This window comes from Protopterus annectens, chromosome 8.part0, assembly GCF_019279795.1.
Source record: "Protopterus annectens isolate FY-2018-M chromosome 8.part0, PAN1.0, whole genome shotgun sequence".
NCBI classification, from domain to species: domain Eukaryota; kingdom Metazoa; phylum Chordata; order Ceratodontiformes; family Protopteridae; genus Protopterus; species Protopterus annectens.
This window is the reverse complement of record NC_056741.1, coordinates 583320582-583340703: the sequence shown is the minus strand read 5'-3', so window position 1 is coordinate 583340703 and position 20122 is coordinate 583320582. Positions and strand designations below refer to the sequence as shown.

At 45.0% G+C, this 20122-nt stretch overlaps 1 protein-coding gene across 6 annotated transcripts in view; it reads left to right on the top strand.

Annotated features, from left to right (window-relative positions):
• Positions 1-20122, top strand: part of FLAD1 (flavin adenine dinucleotide synthetase 1) — a 996688-nt gene that overhangs the window by 683432 nt on the left and 293134 nt on the right. The gene's annotated exons all lie outside the window — the stretch shown is intronic.

Genomic DNA, 20122 nt, shown 5'->3' with positions numbered 1-20122 from the left:
CTTTATTTAATAACAAATCATCCTTTGTTCCATATGAGTTTCTTTTTTTGCCCTTTTATTCTACTGCCATAGTTGAGTTTTCTTCTAAATGACTATAAACTCTGTCGGCATCAATTCCCGTGTGCAGTTTATTAGTTGTCAGAAGGCAAGTTACTGGTCTCTAATTTTTAGGATAGCTTGCAGATTCACTCTTAAGTAGGAGCATTGTTTTTCCTGCTTTTAGCCAGGTTGGTGTCTGTTCAGGGTGTGCATATAAATAGATCTTAAGTAGGAGAATTCATTTGTCAGCAACCTGTGGGTATGGATCCGATATCGGATCCGAACCGGCATGGTTTATCCAGCTATGGATCCGAGCTCCTAGCTCCTCCCCTCACCCATAATGCCCTGCTCTCCCTACACGACCTCAGATCTAGTTTGCCGCGCATGGTGAAGGCTGGGTCGTCAGAGCTCCAAAAGCTAAGTGTGATTATTGTTTAAAATAAGGGTTTTAAAACTTTAAAATTTTTTAGTTGTGTGAAAGTTATAGGTTCCCCTTCGGTTTATATCTTTTTTGGGTTATTTTAATACAGTTTTTACCCTCCCCTCGCTGGTTCGTAGTTGATGTGTGTGTTTTCTTTGGGGCCTTTGTGTGAGTGTTTTAGTTATTTTTATTGTTACTATTTAAAAAAAAAAAAAAAAAAATAGTGATGTCGGAGGCCCCAAAGGCTATTTTTTCAAAGTGCTCCGAGTGTGGCCATAAGCTTTCCCCTGCTGATGGCCACACTAAGCGCTCGATGCCTGGGGTTGAACACCCCACTTCAGGGTGTTCAATCTGTGCAGGGTCCAACCCCAGGGCATTGAAGGAGCGGAGGTCGAAGCTGGACTTGGCGGGACTCTTGCCCCCAGACTCGGCTCGCCCCTGCCCTGGTCACTGCTCGGCAGTCCCTGCCTTGCCTGCTCCCTCCTCCACCCGGGATTCAAACTCCGCCAAAGGGTCGGAGGAGAGAGAAGCACCACGGCAGGCCGAGACCTCCATTTCGCCCAGGCTGTGGGCTTCTCCTCCGGTCTCTGGCTGCTGGCTCTCCCCTCTCGGCTCCGGTCCCGTGCTTTTCACGGAGCCTGAGGATGAGGAGACCCGACCTCCCGAGGCTATCGAGGCACTCAAGGCCTACCTCGGTAGCTTCGTCGAGGTCTACTTACAGCCTCCGATGCTGACCTGGACCGGATGATGCGAAGGTTCATCCAGGCCCAGATGCAGATGGGAGTGCTCCTGCCTCCTGGGGACCCCTTTTAAGCCCATTGCTCCTTCTCCGACCCGCTACCTGAAGCGCAGGCCCGGGGCGGAGGCGGGGCAGCCTCGAGCGGGTGGGTCCGCGCCGACAGTACTGGGTACTTCTGATCCGACCCTGCCCTCGTCTGTCGGATCCGACCTCTCGGAGCCTTGGCCCGAGCTTTGGATCCGAGGGACTCAGTGTGCCTTTGCCGCCCTGTCGGAGCACACTGGTCCCTCGGATCCGAGGGGCTCAGTGCCGGCTCCGATCCGCTCATCGGATCCGAGGGGGAGCCAGCTTTTGGATCCTATTGTCGAGGCTGGCTCCCCCTCGGCTTTTGATGTAGTGGAGAGGGCTCTGTTGAGGGCATCCGGACCCCCGGCCCTTGCTCCTGCACTCCATCTGCTCTGGGCCAGGCTTCCATCACCCGGCCACTGGGACAGCCCGCTTCACTGCCCCAAGCAGTTCCTGTGGTTCTGGACATTGCTGCTGCGGGCTCCTCGGACAGCCCCCCCGAGGAAGCACCTCGCAAGCATTCGTGTAAGAGGAGGCACATAGACTCCCCCGAGTCTTTGACTGAAGACACTGACTTGGAGGAAGGGGAGGGCTCCCCAAGATCACCCCCTGAGGATGTCTCCTTCAGAGACATCATGGAAATGTTACGGATTAGAGGGGGGTGGTCTGCCCCAAAGTCTTCCTCGGATGAGTCAGTGTTCTTGGAGGCATTTGAAGTGGGCCCGTCTACCTCTTGGGTGTCCCCTCCTGCCGACCCCCTGGTGGACCTTATTACCACCAGGGCGTGGAGGGACCCGGACACCGTGGAGCCAATCCCTAAGAGGCCCGACAGGATCCTTAGCCCCTCTGCTGACCGTGCCCACTGGAGCAAAGGACCCCCGGTAGATGCCATGTTGTCGGCAGCAGCCACTAAGAGGGATCTCGCCCAGGAGAGTCCCTCAATCCATCCCCCGAGCAAGGAGTCTCGGATGATGGACCGTTTGGGGAAGCGAATCTTTAGTTCAGCGACCTTCTCAGTGAGGGCGCTCAACTACTTGGCACACATCATTAGGATGCAGCACGATCTTATCAAGGAATACGCTGCATCCCCCCAGCGTCCATATCGGAGGAGGACAAACTTATGCACTCCACCCGTATGCCCACTCTTCGTTCTGTGACTAACACCTCTATGCGGTTACTTTCCCATTACCCGAGGGAGCCGCTAGAGCTGGCCTAGTCACAAGACGGCAGGCCTGGCTCTGCCACTGCGATTTTACTGAGCCCTTCAAGGCGTCATTCGGTTCTGCCCTTTTTGGCAAGACGGTTCGCGATACCTTGGTTCAGAGCGAGAAGGACGGGAAGACGCTGTCTGCCATCGGAGTCCGCTTCTCTGTGCCCCAGAGGTCCTACTCTAGGAACCAAAAGGGCCAGAAGATGATGTGGTTCTGGAAGTCGCAGCATTCCCAACCCGCTCTGGACAACCAGTCCTTCCGTGGCAGAGGAGGACAGGGAGGACGCCGCCCTAGGGGCAGAGGGGCTCCCAGAAACTTTGGGTCCAGGGAACCTTTCTCTGAATGGCCCACGCAGCAACCCTGAGGGGTTGCCCAACTGCTCCACTCTGGAGGCAGTCGGGGGACTTTTCTCGGAGCACCTAGCGGCATGGGAGTCCATTACATCGGACCGCTGGGTACTCCGGATTATATCCAGAGGTTACAAGATCCCCTTTCTTCATGTCCCAAAGTTAAAAATCCTCCCCGATGTTCCACCCGATCAGAGGGAGGCCGCTTCAGCAGAAATTGGCCATCTGCTGAGAAAAAGAGCCATCCAGCCCGTCCCCCCAGACCAGATTGAATCAGGGTTCTACTCCAGGTTCTTTTTAGTGCCAAAAAAGACGGGGGACCTAAGACCCATTCTAGACCTGTCCCTGTTGAACCTGTCAGTTCCCAAAGAGAAGTTCCGGATGGTCACTTTGCAGTCCATCCTCCCTTCTAGGGGAGAATCAGTGCATGTGCTCTATAGACCTCAAGGATGCTGCCACATTCTGATGGACAGGCGATCCAGGGGGTTTCTTCGCTTCCGGCGGGGCGCCAGTTACTACCAGTTCAGGGTCCTTCCCTTTGGTCTCACCACAGCCCCCAGGGTGTTCACCAAAGTGTTAGCAGTGGTTGCGGCCCACCTGAGGCTTCAGGGGGTGCAGGTCTTTCCGTACCTAGACGACTGGCTTCTCACCGCCCCAACAAGGCATCTACTCTCTTTGGCAAGAGACTCCTTCATTCGTCTAGCTCCCAAGCTAGGCATCACGGTAAACATAGAAAAGTCCAACCTGGTCCCTACTCAAACAATAGAATTTATAGGAGCCAAGTTAGACACGAGAAAGGTACGGGCCATCCTTCACTCCAGCTCAACACCTGTGGAATTGATCCTGAGGGCGCTTGAATATGCGGGTGCTTCAATGGACACTTCAGGTGCAATGGTCATTTCTCTCTCTCCCCCTGTATCATCCCATTGCAATCAGCAAGGCTTGCAAGCGGTCTCTCTTGTGGTGGCTCCATTCTCCGGACCTCCACAGGGGCCGCCTTTGCACCTCCCTCGCCACGGTGACCATGGCTCCCGCCTCGGGTGGGTGGGGGGCATTTTCTGGGCCGGATGGTCCAAGGCACGTGGAGCGATTCAGAGACCTCCTGCATATCAATGTTCTGGAAATGAGGGTGGTGCTCTTGGCGTTGCAAGCACTTCAGGCCCTCCTTCCCTGGGAACAATGCGATTCAATCAGACAACATGTCGGTGGTCTGGTACATCAACAAACAGGGGAACCAGGTCTTACCCTTTATGTCGAGAAGCCATGAGAGTGTGGGAATGGGCGATCTCCACCAACCGCTTTCATCGCAACTCATATTCGGTCGGACCAACATCCTAGCGGACAAGCTCAGTCGCACCATTCTCTCCCGACGCAGTGGTCTCTCAATTCTCAAGTAGCGAACGTATCTTCGCACAGTGGGGACTCCCTGTTGCGATCTCTTTGCTTCTCCTTTAAATGCCAAGTGCGACAGTTTTTCGCTCTAATCCCTCCAGGGATTCTCCGAGACGCTCTGGTGCATGCTTGGCCTCCCGGTCTTCTTACGCATACCCCCCTCTACCTCTGATGCTACAAGTACTTCAGAAAGCCTCTCGGTTGGGGTGCAGAATGATCCTCATTGCCCTGTTCTGGCCTCTACAGATCTGGTTCCCTTACCTAAGGTCTCATTCAGTGAATCCACCTTGGATTCTAGATCCCATTCCGGATCTGATATCACACCCGTCGAACCTGCCAATTCCGAACCTGGACAACCTGAAGTTGACTGCTTGGCTGCTCCAGTTCCACTCCTAATCAGGACTTCCAGTATCTCGTCCCCAGTTAAGGCCATTCTGGTAGCGGCCCACAAGCCCTCTACCAGAAAAATGTACTTCAGTAAATGGAAGCGTTTCTCCATTTGGGCAGAGCGGCAAGGCCTAGATCCTTTCACTGTTCCCCTTCCTTTGGTTCTAGATTTCCTTACTACTCTTTAATGATGGCGCCAGTAGTTCCACGGTCAAAGTTCAGCTGGCGGCCATATCTCATTACCATGTTGGACACGATTCAGGGTCTCTTATGTCGGCTAAGTTATGCAAAACCTTCCTAAAAGGCACCTTTTTGCTCAGACCCCCTGTCAAAGAAACTGTTCCCCCGTGGGATCTTTCCTTGGTACTTCAGGCCTTGACCGCCCCCTTCAACCTGCGCCACAGTCGATCTTAAATACTTATCCTTTAAGACTGCTTTTTTGGTAGCCATTACTTTGGCTAAGAGAGTTTCAGAGCTTCAGGCCCTGTCCATGAAACCGCCTTATTTGATTTTTCATCCGACGGGTGTACCTCAGGATCAATCCTCCTTTCTTCCTAAAGTAGCTTCAGAAGCTAACATTAATCAGTCCATCAACCTCCTGTTTTCTTCCCTAAGTATCAAAACAAAGCGAATACAAGCTGCATTCCTTGGATGTTCACAGGCAGCTTCGCTTCATAGGACAGCTGGTCATAGGCAATCAGACCAGTTGTTCATTTCTTTTGCCAAATTCAATCTGGGTAAACCAATTTCCAAAATTTCTTTGTCACGCTGGATTTCTCAGTGTATTCTGTTGGCGTGCCAAGCCTCTGGGAGGCCCGAGGGAGTCCATGCTCATTCGACCCGGTCTGTCTCTACTTCAGCGGCCTTTAAGTCTAGGGTTCCTCTGGATAACATTTGTTCAGCAGCCACTTGGGCTTCATCTCATACCTTTATTACTCATTACAAGCTGGACGTCACTTCTAGAGGTAGAGCATCCTTTGGCTCCGCGGTGCTCCGGAATGTCCTTCCATGATGGCCACTCAAGATTCAGGTAGCTGGGGACTCTGTTCCACAGGTTGCTGACAAATGAATTCTCCTACTTCAGATTTAGAAGTTATGTACTTACCATAACGTTCCATCTGAGTAGGTGGATTCATTTGTCTGCAACCATCACGCCCTCCTATCCCCCTGGCCTTGTCAGTTTCCTGCATAGGGTGTGTTACCCTTTGGTTAGGGTAGTTGGTGCAGGGCAAACTCGATCTGAGGTCATGTAGGGAGAGCAGGGCATTATGGGTGAGGGGAGGAGCTAGGAGCTCGGATTCATAGCTGGATAAACCATGCCGGTTCGATCCAATATCGGATCCATGCCCACAGGTTGCAGACAAATGAATCCATCTACTCAGATGGAACATTATGGTAAGTACATAACTTCTAATTTTTACTCATGGCTAAATTTTCATGCAAAGATGTTAATACTTTTAACCAAATGTTAAGTACTGCATTTGGGCCAGGGGTTTTCCAATTAGAGGCTTTTCTTAACTTTGTTTCAATCTCTCTGGATGTTACTGCATCCCATTTCATATCCTGCACCTTTAAACTTCTTATTTCTTCTTTTACGTCTTCTCTCCATTTAGCATCATTATGTTCCACAGGATCTTCATAGATACTTCTCCAAAATGTATTTATTTCTTTGTTTTTTGGTGGTCTTTTCAATTCCTTTTATTTTGTTTCCCAGTTCTGTATAAAACTTTTTTGGGTCATCAATAAATTGCTTATTTGTACTTTTCCTTTATATTGATCTGCATATCTTCTAAGTTTTTCCATCTGTGCTGAGATTTTTAGTTTATTTGTGCTAGTGCATTATAGATCCTTGTCTGTTCTAATACTGTACATCTCTTTTATCACATCTTTCTTAGTATTTATGTTAATCTATTCCCTCTTGTATATTCTTGTAACAGTGACACTTCTTGTCATAATTGCTTTATAGTTTTCTCTGTTCGATACTTCCATGATGGTATTCGATTTCTGCCCTTCCTTTCCTTCGCTACCCTGTGTTGTTGTGGTAGAACTTTATCAGTTATTAATTTAGCTGCACAGTAATATATCCTGTTCACTTCTGTTATATTGCATGGATCTCTAGTGATAGTCTTAACTACTCTGTTCTTTTGTTTTATCAAACTTTTGACTTTTTTGGGGTTTTATTGACCTTCTGCAGTCTTATTTCTTTCATTGATCTTAATATGTCTGTCTATGTTTGTTAAATCAAGCAACTCTTCTCTTAACTCATTTTCTTTTAAACTGAGGGCACATTTTTTGTTTTCCATTTCCTGCGGGCATTCTATAGAAAGCTCTATAGCATCTTCCTGTGGCACAGGAAAGGGTGGGAGGTTGGCATAATGGTTAAGGTGTTTACCTTACAAACACAAGGTGCAGAGTTTGATTCTTACATTGGGTAGCTGGCTAGGTTAAAATGACCCACATGGGCAGATAACCTAGTACCAACCTATGAACCTAACCTATGAAGACATTCTCTTTAAGTTCATCCTGGGCCATCCGTTGCTCTATCGTATGGGAACTCACTGACGTCTCACTCCTCAACATTAACTGCATCAGTTTTCCACAGTTTCCTGTTCCTTCCCTTGCTATGTAGCTTGAAGTGAACCTTTATACTGGTTTCTGTGGAAGGCTCCAGAATATGTTCATATGGCACCTGACTAATTGCTTCCTGTTCCACTGTTTTCCCCTTAATTTGGATATCCATTGATCTATCCTTAATTTGGATATCCATCGATCTATCCTGTTGTGGTGCTTTCTGAATTAGATTTTCTACACTGAATCCTTCACTTCGCAAGTACTCCATAACCTCAGTTTCTAACTTCTCCATTGCTAATTTCCTTTTCTACTTACCCTCTTTGTCCTCTTATTTTTTATATTGTAAAGTTTTCCATGTCTAGATTCCATTGCCCGTATTTCTCTTTAAATATCTTTGGCGATGCTCTTTTTGTATTGGTTAGTTTTGCTAACTCCTTTGCATAAATATTACACCAGAATTAATCTCTCTTTCTTTCCCATGCCCATATTTCTTCTTCAGATGTCTCCTGATCTTCCTGCTTCTCCTTACTCTTGGGACTCACTCCATCATGCCGTGATGTAACCTGTGTTAGACCTTCTACACCAAATCCTTCACTTCGCAGGCACTACATAACTTCTTCTATTTTTTCCCCTTTATTAATGTGTTGATGTCTGGTCATACCTCTCAACCTCCTTGTGCAAGAAATCTAGACAAAGCCTAAAAATAGGGACAGATTTTAAAATTTGCTCTTAAAAAACGTAAAAAGTTGCTAGAATAACAGGATTTGTGTTATCATGCAATTTTTGTAGGCTTTGAAGTCCAAAACTCAAATGTATATTATTAGATGTTCATTGTGTTACACTGCTGCAGTCATTACACTTGGGTTATCCTGCCATCAGGCGGTCCCGCAGTCAGCCAGAGTTCCAAAGTCTTGGTCCAGCATCGGTTGCTGTCGCTTCTTCCCTGACGTCAGTGCGCCACGGGTATATAAGATGCATCCAACGCTATTTTCTTCAGTCTTTTTTGCCACGCGGTGCCTGAAGCAGTTCGCAAGTGCCGGTCGGCCGATTCCTGAGATTTTCGAAGTCGAATTTCAGATCTGAAGTCTTCAATAAAGCTAAGTACCCTGTTGGGGAAACTTTTTTCTTGCCTCAGACCGATGTCAGAAAAAGTTAATAGTTGTATTTCTTGTGGGAAGCAAATACCTCATAAGGACTTCCACTCTTACTGTATTCCATGCCTAGGCCCTGATCACGACGTCACTAGTTGTCGGTTTTGTGCTAGATTTAACAAATGCACTATAAAAAGACATTTTGATTTTGCTTTGTACTACTTTGGCCGAAGGTTCAATAATACTATGCCGTTGGATCAACCGACGACCGCAATTCCGAAAAAATGCAAAGACAAGGATAAAGACAGGCATCCGAGGTCCAAAACCAATGACAAAACCTCTTCTAGGCCAGTCGCTGGTTCACCGGTTCTCAGTGAGGCGCTTTCGCAGCCCCTGACACCCACTACCTCAGAGCCACAGGCCGCCTCCGACTCCCACGTGGAGACAACTAGGCCTCTGGAAACTCAAGGTATTGGGCCTACGGAAACTAATCCCTCAGATGGGTCCGGAGCCACTGAACAGGCATCGGCTTCTGAGGGTGTTTTCAGACCTTCACAACTTACCATTAAAGCAACAGCCAAAACAAAAGTACCATTAAAGACAAGGAAGCAAGTACAGCATTCTCCTAGACAGTCCTCCATGCCTAAGAAACAGATGCTTAAAATGGCCGAAGACCTCATTACTCTAATCAGGGTTTCCCATCCCCCTCCTGAGAAAAGGCCTAGGCAAGATACAGACTATGATTCCTCTGATTCCTCTTCAGACCAGGGATACTCTCTACCCCCCTATTAGGACTCTGATGCTGAAGAATCTATCCCTTCAGCCTCTCCTCCTGAGGATTATTCTTTTGGGGAAACTTTACATACCATGAAGGGAGCATTTCCATTGGGAAAGTCAAGATTATTCAGAATCCAAGAAAAGGCTCAGGGATTTCCTTTTATTGCCTCAGCACAGGCCCCTGGTTATTCCGCCTGTGCTAGATATTGTGGATGATGTGTTCTCTGAATCCAGCTTATCTCCTGATTCTTTGCCTCCTACACCAGCCAAGCCAGATAGGTATTATAGAGTCCCTGACTCTCACAAGTTTCTTTATAAAAACCCTTCTGCTGATCCAGAAACTATTTCCCAGGGTCCAAAAGGGGTTAAGGCTTCCATTGCAAAAAATCCAGTACCCTGTAACAGAGATTCCAGAGCTTTGGATAGATGAGGGAAGAAAGTTTACACTTCTGCAACTTTAGCAGTAAGGGCTTTAAATTGCCAGTTTCACATGCTTAAGTACCAACAGTATTTAATGGTTCAGTTAAAACAGAAAATGCTTGCAAGCTCAGAAGCTCCTGACTGTAGAAAAATGCAGGATTTATTCCATGCAGTTGAACAGGTGGGAAAACATACTCTGCAATGTGGTTTTGATTCTTTAGAGGCCTCTTGTAGAGCCGCAGTTACAGGTTCTGTGATTTGAAGACATGCTTGGTTAAAAGAACAGAGTTTACCTGATCATGTTAAGGCAAAATTATTGGATGCTCCTTTACAGCATGATACCATGTTTGGTGTTAAGACAGAAGAGGTGTTAAAGAAAATGGAGGATAAAGCTAAATCTATGCAAACAGTCACGGATTTCTTACAGGTACAGCCACCTCGATTTAGCAGAAATTGGCCAACAAAGAATTGGTCCTTTCCAGTGTCAGACAGGCCACAGAGAGGCAGATACAGACGCCCAAGAGGCAGATCTCAACCCCAAGGCTGTAACAGACAACGACAGTGGGACACCTCAACCCCAAAAGGAGGTGAGGACAAGTTTCAACCTTACAGGAAACAGTCCCAATGACTTCCCCATTCGTACGCCAAGCACTTCCCTTTTGGCAGCCCCCTTAGGGGGAAAACTAGCACTTTTTTCTCAAAACTGGCAAACAATCACCCCAAGACAAATGGGTTCTGAATATTGTGTCTCAAGGTTACAGGTTCCACTTTCATACTTTACCAAGGCTAAAAGGAATGCCAGACCTGCCACAGAATCAATGGGCAGAGGCACAAAAACAAATGTCAGCCCTCATGGACATGAGAGCTATTCAAAAAGTACCACAACAGGAACTAGGACAAGGATTTTACTCAAGACTCTTCCTGGTCCCCAGAAAGGACAAGGCCTGGAGGCCCATACTAGACCTTTCAATTCTAAATGCTTACCTGGATATTCCGAAATTCAAAATGTTGACATTACAGCAGCTTCTACCCATGCTGGGCAAGAAGGCTTGGCTTGTTACTCTGGACCTCAAAGAGGCATACCTGCATGTCCCTATCAGACAAAATTGCAGAAGATACCTCGGATTCAAAGCTGGTACAATGCACTACCAATTCTCTGCACTGCCCTTTGGCTTATCTACTGTGCCCAGGGTCTTTACAAAGTGCCTGGCACCAGTAATTGCATTTTGCAGACAAAAAGGAATTCAAATATATCCATACCTGGACGACTGCCTCATTCAAGCAGAGACAAAGGACATTCTTCTACAGCATCTGGCATTTGTAAAAAGGTTGCTAATTTCTCTAGGGCACACAATAAATGAAAATAAGTCAAAACTAGTGCCCTCACAACAGATTATATTCCTGGGTGCCAGCTTAAATACAGCGGGCCAGATGGCTTATCTCACGTCAGACAAACAAATTCAACTAACTCAATATTTTCAATTACTGGCAAAAAAGTCCCATCTCCCTGCAAGAAAAATTCTGCAGGCCCTGGGATTCATGGCATCCTGCATACTACTAATACCATATGCCAGACTGCATATGAGGAAATTACAGTGGTACCTAAAAAGTGTTTGGACTCAACACTCTCACAGTTTAGAAGCAGTAATACCAATGATTCCCTGCCTACAACAAGAGTTTTGATGGTGGGCACAGACATGTCACCTAAACAAGGGTCAGCCTTTTACCCTACCCACAGCCAGGCAGACTCTAACAACAGATGCTTCGGATTACGCCTGGGGAGCACACATGGCAGGAAAATGCATTCAGGGCAAGTTGTCCACACCAGATGCATCTTCACATCAATCAAAAAGAGATGTTGGCTGTTCAAAATGCCCTAACAGCTTTCAAGGACCTTCTGCATTCAGGACAATTATTATTAAAGACAGATAACACCACAGTAATGTGGTACATAAACAAGCAAGGGGGCACTCATTCTTATCCCCTATGCAGGCAAGCCATGACCTTGTGGAACACAGCTCTAATGTATCAAGTTCATCTGCAAGCACAATTCCTGCCAGGAAAGAAAAATACTCTGGCAGACGATCTAAGCAGAAATATCATGGACCCTCACAAATGGAAATTGAATCCACAAATCTTCAGCATGGTAACGCAAAAATGGGGATGCCCAGACATAGGTCTTTTTGCCTCCCCACTGAATTGCCAACTACAAAAATTCTGCACAAGGACTTATCACACACAAGCATGGAAAGTGGATGCTCTCTCGTTCAGCTGGAAAAGCCTGAAAGTTTATGCCTTCCCACCACTGCTTCTCTTTTCAAAGGTACTCCTAAAAGCCAGACAAGAAAAACCACAGATGATCCTGATTGCTCCAGACTGGCCACGCCAGCACTGATATCCAATTTTAAAGAACTTAGCTCAAGGCCCACCATGGATTTTGCCTCATATTCCACACCTTCTGACTCAACAAAACAATCAGATCCTGCATGGTCAGCTCAAAACCCTAAACCTGACTGCATGGCAGATTCATTAGTCAAACAGGCAGCACCTCTCTCTAAAGCTGTTATGGATGTCATTTTGGAGGCCAGGAGGCCTAGTACCAGGAAAGCTTACTCAGGAAAATGGAAGGGATTCTGCGCCTGGAACCAGGCTCAAAGCCTTGACCCTCTTGTCCCAAACATTCCTCGGATTTTACAATACTTAACTGAGATGCTGGACAAAGGCCTATCCTTCTCATCAATTAAGATCCACGCCTTTGCTATTTCAGCACATTACAACACTGATCCTCCTTTATTCTCTCATCCCTTGCTAAAGCAGTACCTCAGAGGGGCTAAAAACATAAGACCGCCCCGGAGAGCACCAACACCAACTTGGGACCTCAATTTTGTTTTGGAAAAACTGACCCTGCCACCTTTTGAGCCAGCCAATACAGCCGATCTAAACTTTTTATCATGGAAAACAGCTCTGCTCCTGGCAGTAACTTCAGCATGAAGGGTCTCGGAGCTACAGGCATTAATGGCAGTGGAACCTTTTATAATTTTTCATCAGGACAGGGTTTCTTTACCAACAAACCCTACCTTTATGCCAAAGGTGGTATCTAGTGTGGCTCTTAACCAAACCATCCATTTGCCAACTTTTTATTCACACCCCCAGAATAAAGGGGAGAAACTTCTGCACTCTTTGGACATACACAGGCAGCTACGCTTTTACTTGGACAAAACAAAAGCTTTCAGGAAAACTGAGCAACTGTTTGTAGCATATGCTGCAGGATCACAGGGCAAGGCTATCGCGAAGCAGACTATATCCAAATGGATAGGACACTGTATTCATTACTGCTACACACAGCATGGAAAATCAGTCCCTAATAACATTAGGCCACATTCCACCAGGGCAACTGCCACTTCAACAGCCTTTCTCAGAGGAGTACCTACCAAGGAAATTTTGGAGGCTGCAACTTGGAGTTCAGTGCACACCTTTACCAAGCATTACCACTTGCCTCTTTACTCTAAATCCAGAGCAGGATTTGCCACTGCAGTTCTGCAGGGCCTCATAGCCAATCCTAACTCTATATAGACCAGCCACCCAACCTTAGCTTTGGGATTCTACCCAAGTGTAATGACTGCGGCAGTGTAACACGATCATCATAGTACAGTTTTGTACCTACCATGAATGTAGATGTTCGAGTGTTCACACTGCTGCAGTCCAGGTTACCCTTCCTCCATTCCCTCTGAACTAGCTGGACTTATCTATACCTTTCTATCCTATACAACCTTTGTGGTGTATTTGCTTGTAACTGAAGGTATTGTTTTTTATTTTATATAGGTTCATAGGTTCATACTAGGCTATCTGCCCTAGGGCATTTATAAGCCTAGCCAGAGTGTGTGTGGCTTCCACCACCCCTTAGGATGAGAATACTATACCCATTAGTTTGCTGTGCCTCTGTCCAGCAGTGATACAGAGATGATTCCCAGGGTAAACCTACGATCTCCCATCCACTCGTCAAGATTTCTCTTGAACAGAGTCAGTGAGGGGCTCTGCCTCACATGGACTGGGATTCTGTTCCATAGTGTAGGGAGTCTCTGGGTGATGAATCTGTCCCTCCAGCACGTCCTATTTATATCCGTGTTGAGGTTTAAGTCTCTTGCTCGTGGCTCTGGTGGATTTGGATTTTTGAGGTGGAGCATGTCCATTAATTCCGGGTTGGACATGGCCTTGTATGTCAGGCACAGATCACCTCTGAGCAGACGGTATGCGACTGAATAGAGCTGGAGTTTCTTCAGTCGGGCATCAGATGACATATGTTTGAGCCCCTTTATCCTTTTGGTGAGGAACTTTGGGGTCTTTCCAACTGCTGCAGGTGTCGGGTAAGGTACATTCGAATGGGGCGTTGTACTCAATCATTGGTCTGATAAGTGAAGAGTACAGGGTACAATGACCTCTCCTGATCTGGATGTGAATCCCTTCATGATCAGGTGGGCAATGTAGAAGGTCTTCCTCACCACTTTGGCAAATGTGAGTGTCAAAAGAGAGGTTACTGTCAACTTGGGTCCCCAGGTCCCTGATAACTTCTTCCAGAGTTTAATGGATTACCACCTATGTGGTAATTAGGGTTACCTTGTTTTTCCCAAAGGGTATGACTATACATTTTTGGCATTTAGCTTAAGGCCATGGCTCTGGCACCAGTTATCCATTTCTATGAGACCTCTGGAGGATGTCTGTGTCTGATGGAGTGTCAATTATGGTGCCCAGTTTGCAGTCATCTGCAAATTTTGTCAGCCACAATCCCCGTATGTTTGCCTGCACTTCAGAAAATAAATGCCGAACAAGAGGGGCCCAGGACTGAGCCCTGTGGGACACCGCCGTGACCGCTTAGAGTCTGACATGGCACCAGCAACTCTAACCCTGTGTGTTCTGTCCTTGAGCCAGTTTGCAACCCATCTTGTGCCATATGGGTTTACATCTAAGCTGGTGAGCTTTTCTATGATGACTGAGTGGGGTATTGTGTCGAACGCTTTTGCTAGGTCAAGGTAGGCTGTGTGAACTGCCTTACCCTCATCAATGGTCTTAGTGACTGTTTCGAAAAAGTCGACCAAGTTCAAGAGGCAGGATCTGCCCTTGACAAATCCAAATTGGGTAGGATCCAGTGTCTGTAGGTCCCCAATGTCTTTATTTATGAGTTCCATTATGATCCTCTCCATAGCTTTGCAGACAAGGCTGCCAAGCTTATGGGGTGGTAATTTCCATGGTCCGTAGAAGCACCGCCTTTGTGGAGTGGGACCACAGTTGCCACGCCATTCTTTGGTACACGATCCTATAGTAAGGCTAAGATTAAACAGCAGCCTTATGTGTGGGTTTAGTTCCTCATTGAGTTCGTGTAGCACACAGCCGGGGACACTGTCCGGTCCCATTGATGCTGTCTTTTTTGCTTTAGAGAGAGCAGCTCTCACCTGGGCATCTGAGATGTTTGGGAGGCTAGACTCTGGTGGGATAGATATTTCTCCTTTTGGGGAGGAGAAATTTGCACTGAACCTGTCTGCCAGTATGTTGGCAATGTCTGCGGGTTCAGTGATTTTTTTATCATTTTGGACTAATTCTGAGCATATCTGAGAGTTTCCACCCAGGTTTCTAACATAGCTAAAGATGGCCTTATGATTGTCTTTTGTGTCATTAGCGATTTTTCTCTCAAAGTTGGCCTTGGATGATTTTATGAGTGATCGTAGTTTTTTGCTAGTATTGATCAGAGATGCCTTCCCTTTTAGAGATTTTGCTCTGTCATGTAGTAGCTTTCTCCTCTTGTTGTATGTATATTTTTTATTAAGAATATGTATTGTCTACCTACTTGGTGGCACCTGACATCTGGGGCAAGAAATACTGAAGAAAATGGCGTCGGATGCATCTTATATACCCCTGGTGCACTGACATCAGGGAAGAAGCAACAGCAACCGACGCCGGACCAAGACTGTGGAACTCTGGCCGACTGCGGGACCGCCTGACAGCAGGATAACCCAAGTGTAATGACTGCAGCAGTGTGAACACTCGAATATCTACATTTATGGTAGGTACAAAACTGTACTTTAGTGACTTCAGTACTCGGTGACTTGTCAGAAAACCACAAATTTTATGAGGAACAGGCTGAAAATGTGAGGCAAAAATCTGGACACTCTGTGAAAATCTGTACAGTTGTTAACATTTCATTGGCATATGTTAACACATACTAAAGTACTTCTGTGTGAAGAAACTGAAGAATATATCTATCTGTTTAGCTATGTATAGTGTGTGTGTGTGTGTGTGTGTGTGTGTGTGTGTGTGTGTGTGTGTGTGTATGTATATATATGTATACATGGGTCTAGGACACATGCTCGACTAGCATATGTCCGAATCACAAAACATTGAACACACTTACACGAAAGCGCTTAACATCGAAAAGCGCTTCCCTGTATGTGTAGTTAAAAAAAAAAAAAAATCTACGTTTCTGTACCCCCACTCCCCCCCTACTTTATTATTCTCACTCTGAGATTGCACTACATTGGGGAAAAGGGAATTTTCCCTTACTCGCACTGTAATCCGATCTACGAAACAGGCACATTGTGATTCGGACATATGCTAGTTGAGCATGTGTCCGGATCCTATATATATATATATATATATATATATATATATATATATATATATATGTGTGTGTGTGTGTGTGTGTATGTATGTATTTCAATTGTGCCATAAATTTCTATATATTCCACTACTACTAATTATGAATGTTCTTTTCTCTTTTCTATTCTGGAATGTCCTCATGGGAGTACACATGCACTGCACCATGTTGTCAAATCACAGATCCCTTCGTTTAGAGTGTAAATAGTGACAGATACTGTAAGTCTGAGAATCTTCCATTAAAATGACTGACTTTTTTGAGTGACTCTTATACATGGTTTTCTACATTTGTGCTAGACCCTTGTATGAAAAGTTCTTGAAAACGATAAAAAATGTGAAATACTTATTCTTTGTAAGTGATATTTTGTGAATTTCAGACCCTCTTTTCTTTCACTGAGTCAGCTAGTGTTATATTTTCTTGGGCTACAAAGCACATCTGTTTAATGATGTTACTCTTAGTTGTCAGGTTTAGGGCGGCCACAGTGGTGCAGCGGTTAGCGTTGCCGCCTCACAGCAAGACGTTCTCTGGTTCGATTCTCTGGTGGGGTTCCTTCTGTGTGTGGAGTCTGCATGTCCTCCCTGTAGTCGCGTGGGTTTCCTCCGGGTGCTCCAGTTTCCTCTCACATCCCAATGATATGCAGTAGGTGGATTGGACACTCTAAATTGGCTCTAGGTGTGAGTGTATGCATGTGTGTGCCTTCTGTGGAAGGTTGGGTGCCGGGCTGGCAACTCAACACCGTAAAACTCCACTGCAAATCATGAGCGGACAGATGATCTGCTTCTGGCGACCCCTAACCGGGAAAAGCCGAAAGAAGAAGAAGACTCTTAGTTGTCAGGTTTATTTATCTTCAGTTTAATGGGTTTACAACCCCAGGAAAGGGAAAAAGCAGATTTATACAGCTGCAGAGAGTTACAGAGTTATGAGTTTTGAACCTGAATATATTTGACCTAAGTGAGTGTGAATTAATATATAGCTGTGTGTAATATGGTGTGTTGTATTTGTTTTTCTTAGCAAGGTATTTCAGACGTGATAGGTACTGAGTTGCAATAGTAAGAGAGGCAAATTCTTATTTAAACTGTATTATACAATTTCATTTAGCCTTAGCATGGTGTGCACTGATGAAGCTTAGTAGGACAAAAATGCCACAAAGTGGGAGAAACTGCTAAGTAATCCTTTTTTTTAAATATGTGAACATATTGGGATCATACTGCAGGGAGGGAAATACTCTGAAGCAAGGAAATGTATTTATGGTATAATTCCCCTTTTAAGTGTTTGTTTAGGCAGTTGTCCCCAACACTTCATAACATGTAATTAACTGCTGCTGTTTTTGTTAGACATTCCCCATCCCTCCTTTTTAATAAGCAATTTACTACTTTTTCTGGAGTAGAGACAATTTCCACATGAGAGTCCATAATTTGATTTAGTACTGCTTCTGTTTACAGCCTCAGGACACTTATGTGTCCTGTTTTATAATTTGAATTAACAGTGCTCATGTCTAGAATTGCCCCTTTCAATACCCCAGCTCATAATTTAAATCAACATTGATCATATTTAGTGTTGAAGCCTCCCATATTCCAGTTTATAGTTTGATTTACTACAGTATTGCTCCGTCCCACATCCTGTGCAGTAGTTTTAAACTAAAATTACCCTTGTCTGGGGTTTCCTCATATTTTCATTTCTTTTCTTTAAGTGAGGAAGTGATGTTTCTTATAGCCACATCCTATAAACCTGGTCTAGATGTTGTTGTTTGTCTTTCGGCTTTTCCCGGTAAGGGGTTGCCACAGCGGAACTCCAGTCCGCTAATGATTGGCAGTAGACTTTTACGAAATGCCCAGGTGCCAGCTTGACGCTCAACCTTCAACGAAGGCACGCCCATTTACGCATGCATGTCTTTCGAATGCTACCCAATTGCAGGGAGGACATGCAGACTCCAGACAGAAGGCACTCCCAAGCCCAGCTGAGAATCGAATGGGAGAACCTCTTGCTGTGAGGTAACAACGCTACCACCGTACCACCGTGGCATCAAAACCTGGTCTAGGTGATTTCTTTAAATGAAGTGCTACTTTTTAGGGTAGTCTGGTTCCCATGTGCCATTATCCAGCTGCTGTCTTGAGCACTGATGTTTATTGGAGAACACTTTCAGAGCAAAATTGAATTACTGTGATATACCATAATAGCACAAAGGTACCTGAGCAAATCAGAAGGGAGAAGTCTTTGCAAGTTGTTATATCATATTCAGAAATGTGCATCTTAAATGCCCTTTAAATATACACAGACTGTAAGCACACAGAGAAGGTAGGACAGCTAGATATCACTGATACATCCTGGTATGGGCAGGCAGTCAGAAATGATAATGAGAGTTTCACCGACTACCTCTACTACTGCTACTCACACACACAGCTCATACTTCTCCATTTATTAGCACAGGAATTTTGGCAAAGCTAAAAATAATGGGCGGTTGGCTTAAATGCCCAAAATCTGGGACATATTTTTAACATTGCTCTTATAAACCTAGAAAATTGACAGAATAACAGGTATTGCATTATCATATATTTTCTGAAGGGTAGTAAGTCTGAAACTCAAACGTCTTTTATTTATTGACTTCAGTTCTTCATGGTTTGCAAGAAAACTGCAAGGTTTATAAGGAACAGATCAAAGGATGAGACAAAAATCTGTACTGTACATTCTGTGAAAGTTTACTTGCACCTCACACACACACTCTTTCTCTCTCTCTCTCTCTATATATATATATATATATATATACACACACACACACACACACACACACGTATATTCATCTTCATACGTATATATGTATGTATGTGTGTAGATACATACTACATACATATACATGTATATATATATATATATATATATATATATATATATGTATACACACACACGCGTACATATGTGTGTGTGTACATATATATATGTATATGTGTATATATAAATATAAATAATATAAAGTGCAAAGTGAGACATTTTACATCCTGTGTACAACTAGATGGAGTCACCGTGTTGCTGCATGATGTGGATTATAGGTTCATAGGTGTGTACTAGGCTAATGGCCCTGGAGCCTTTACAAGCCTAGCCCATAGAAGTGCCCTGGCATCGTGTCGCCCGACGTTAGTTCCCAGTGCCTCTATCAAGTAGAGCCACTGGAGTGATCCCCGGAGTGAACTTTCTACTTCACATTCACTCATCAAGATTTCTCTTGAAGAGGACCAGTGAGGTGCTGTGCTTGACATTTATGGGAAGTCTATTCCAGAGCATGGGCAGTTTCTGGGTTATGAACCTGTCCCTCCAGCATGTTCTGTTGATTGTGGTAATGAGGTTGAGGTCTCTGGAGTGTGTGGTGCAGAGGGACTGGGATTTCTTTAGATGTAGCATTTCTAACAGAGCTGAGTCAGACATAGCTTTGTAAGTCAAGCAGAGATTGCCTCTTAGTAGACGATATTAGACAGAGAATAGTTGGAGTTTTTTGAGTCTGTCCATGTAGGCCTACGCCTTTCCCTAGTACAATGCAGTTTTTTAATTATATTACCTTATTTTACTGTGCATTCACAATTTGATGGGCTTTCTGTGAATCAGAAATTTCCACCTTGGCAACGTTTGCATGGCATGGTAAAAAGTGATAAAACAAATGCTTTATTGTACTAAATAGTGTAATTCATTAGACTTGGCCATTTTAATGAAACATAGTAATATTAACCTGTTTACTTACATTAATTTTACACTAATAAATACTCTTTTTTATGAGTTGGAAGTAAGGTGAGTATATGTGTATTTAGGTTTAACATGTCCATTTCTGTCCTCTGATTTATGTATTTAGAAGGACATCTAGTGGCTAAAGTTCAAACATAAATCTAGTGGTTAAAATATAAAGTCCATGCTTTTGTATGACACTAAGGTAAAGCTGCCCTTCTGAATACACAAATAGTAAGGAATAAACAGATCAAGACTTTTAAGACCTAAATGTGCATCCATTTAACTTACTTCATTTAGACAAACT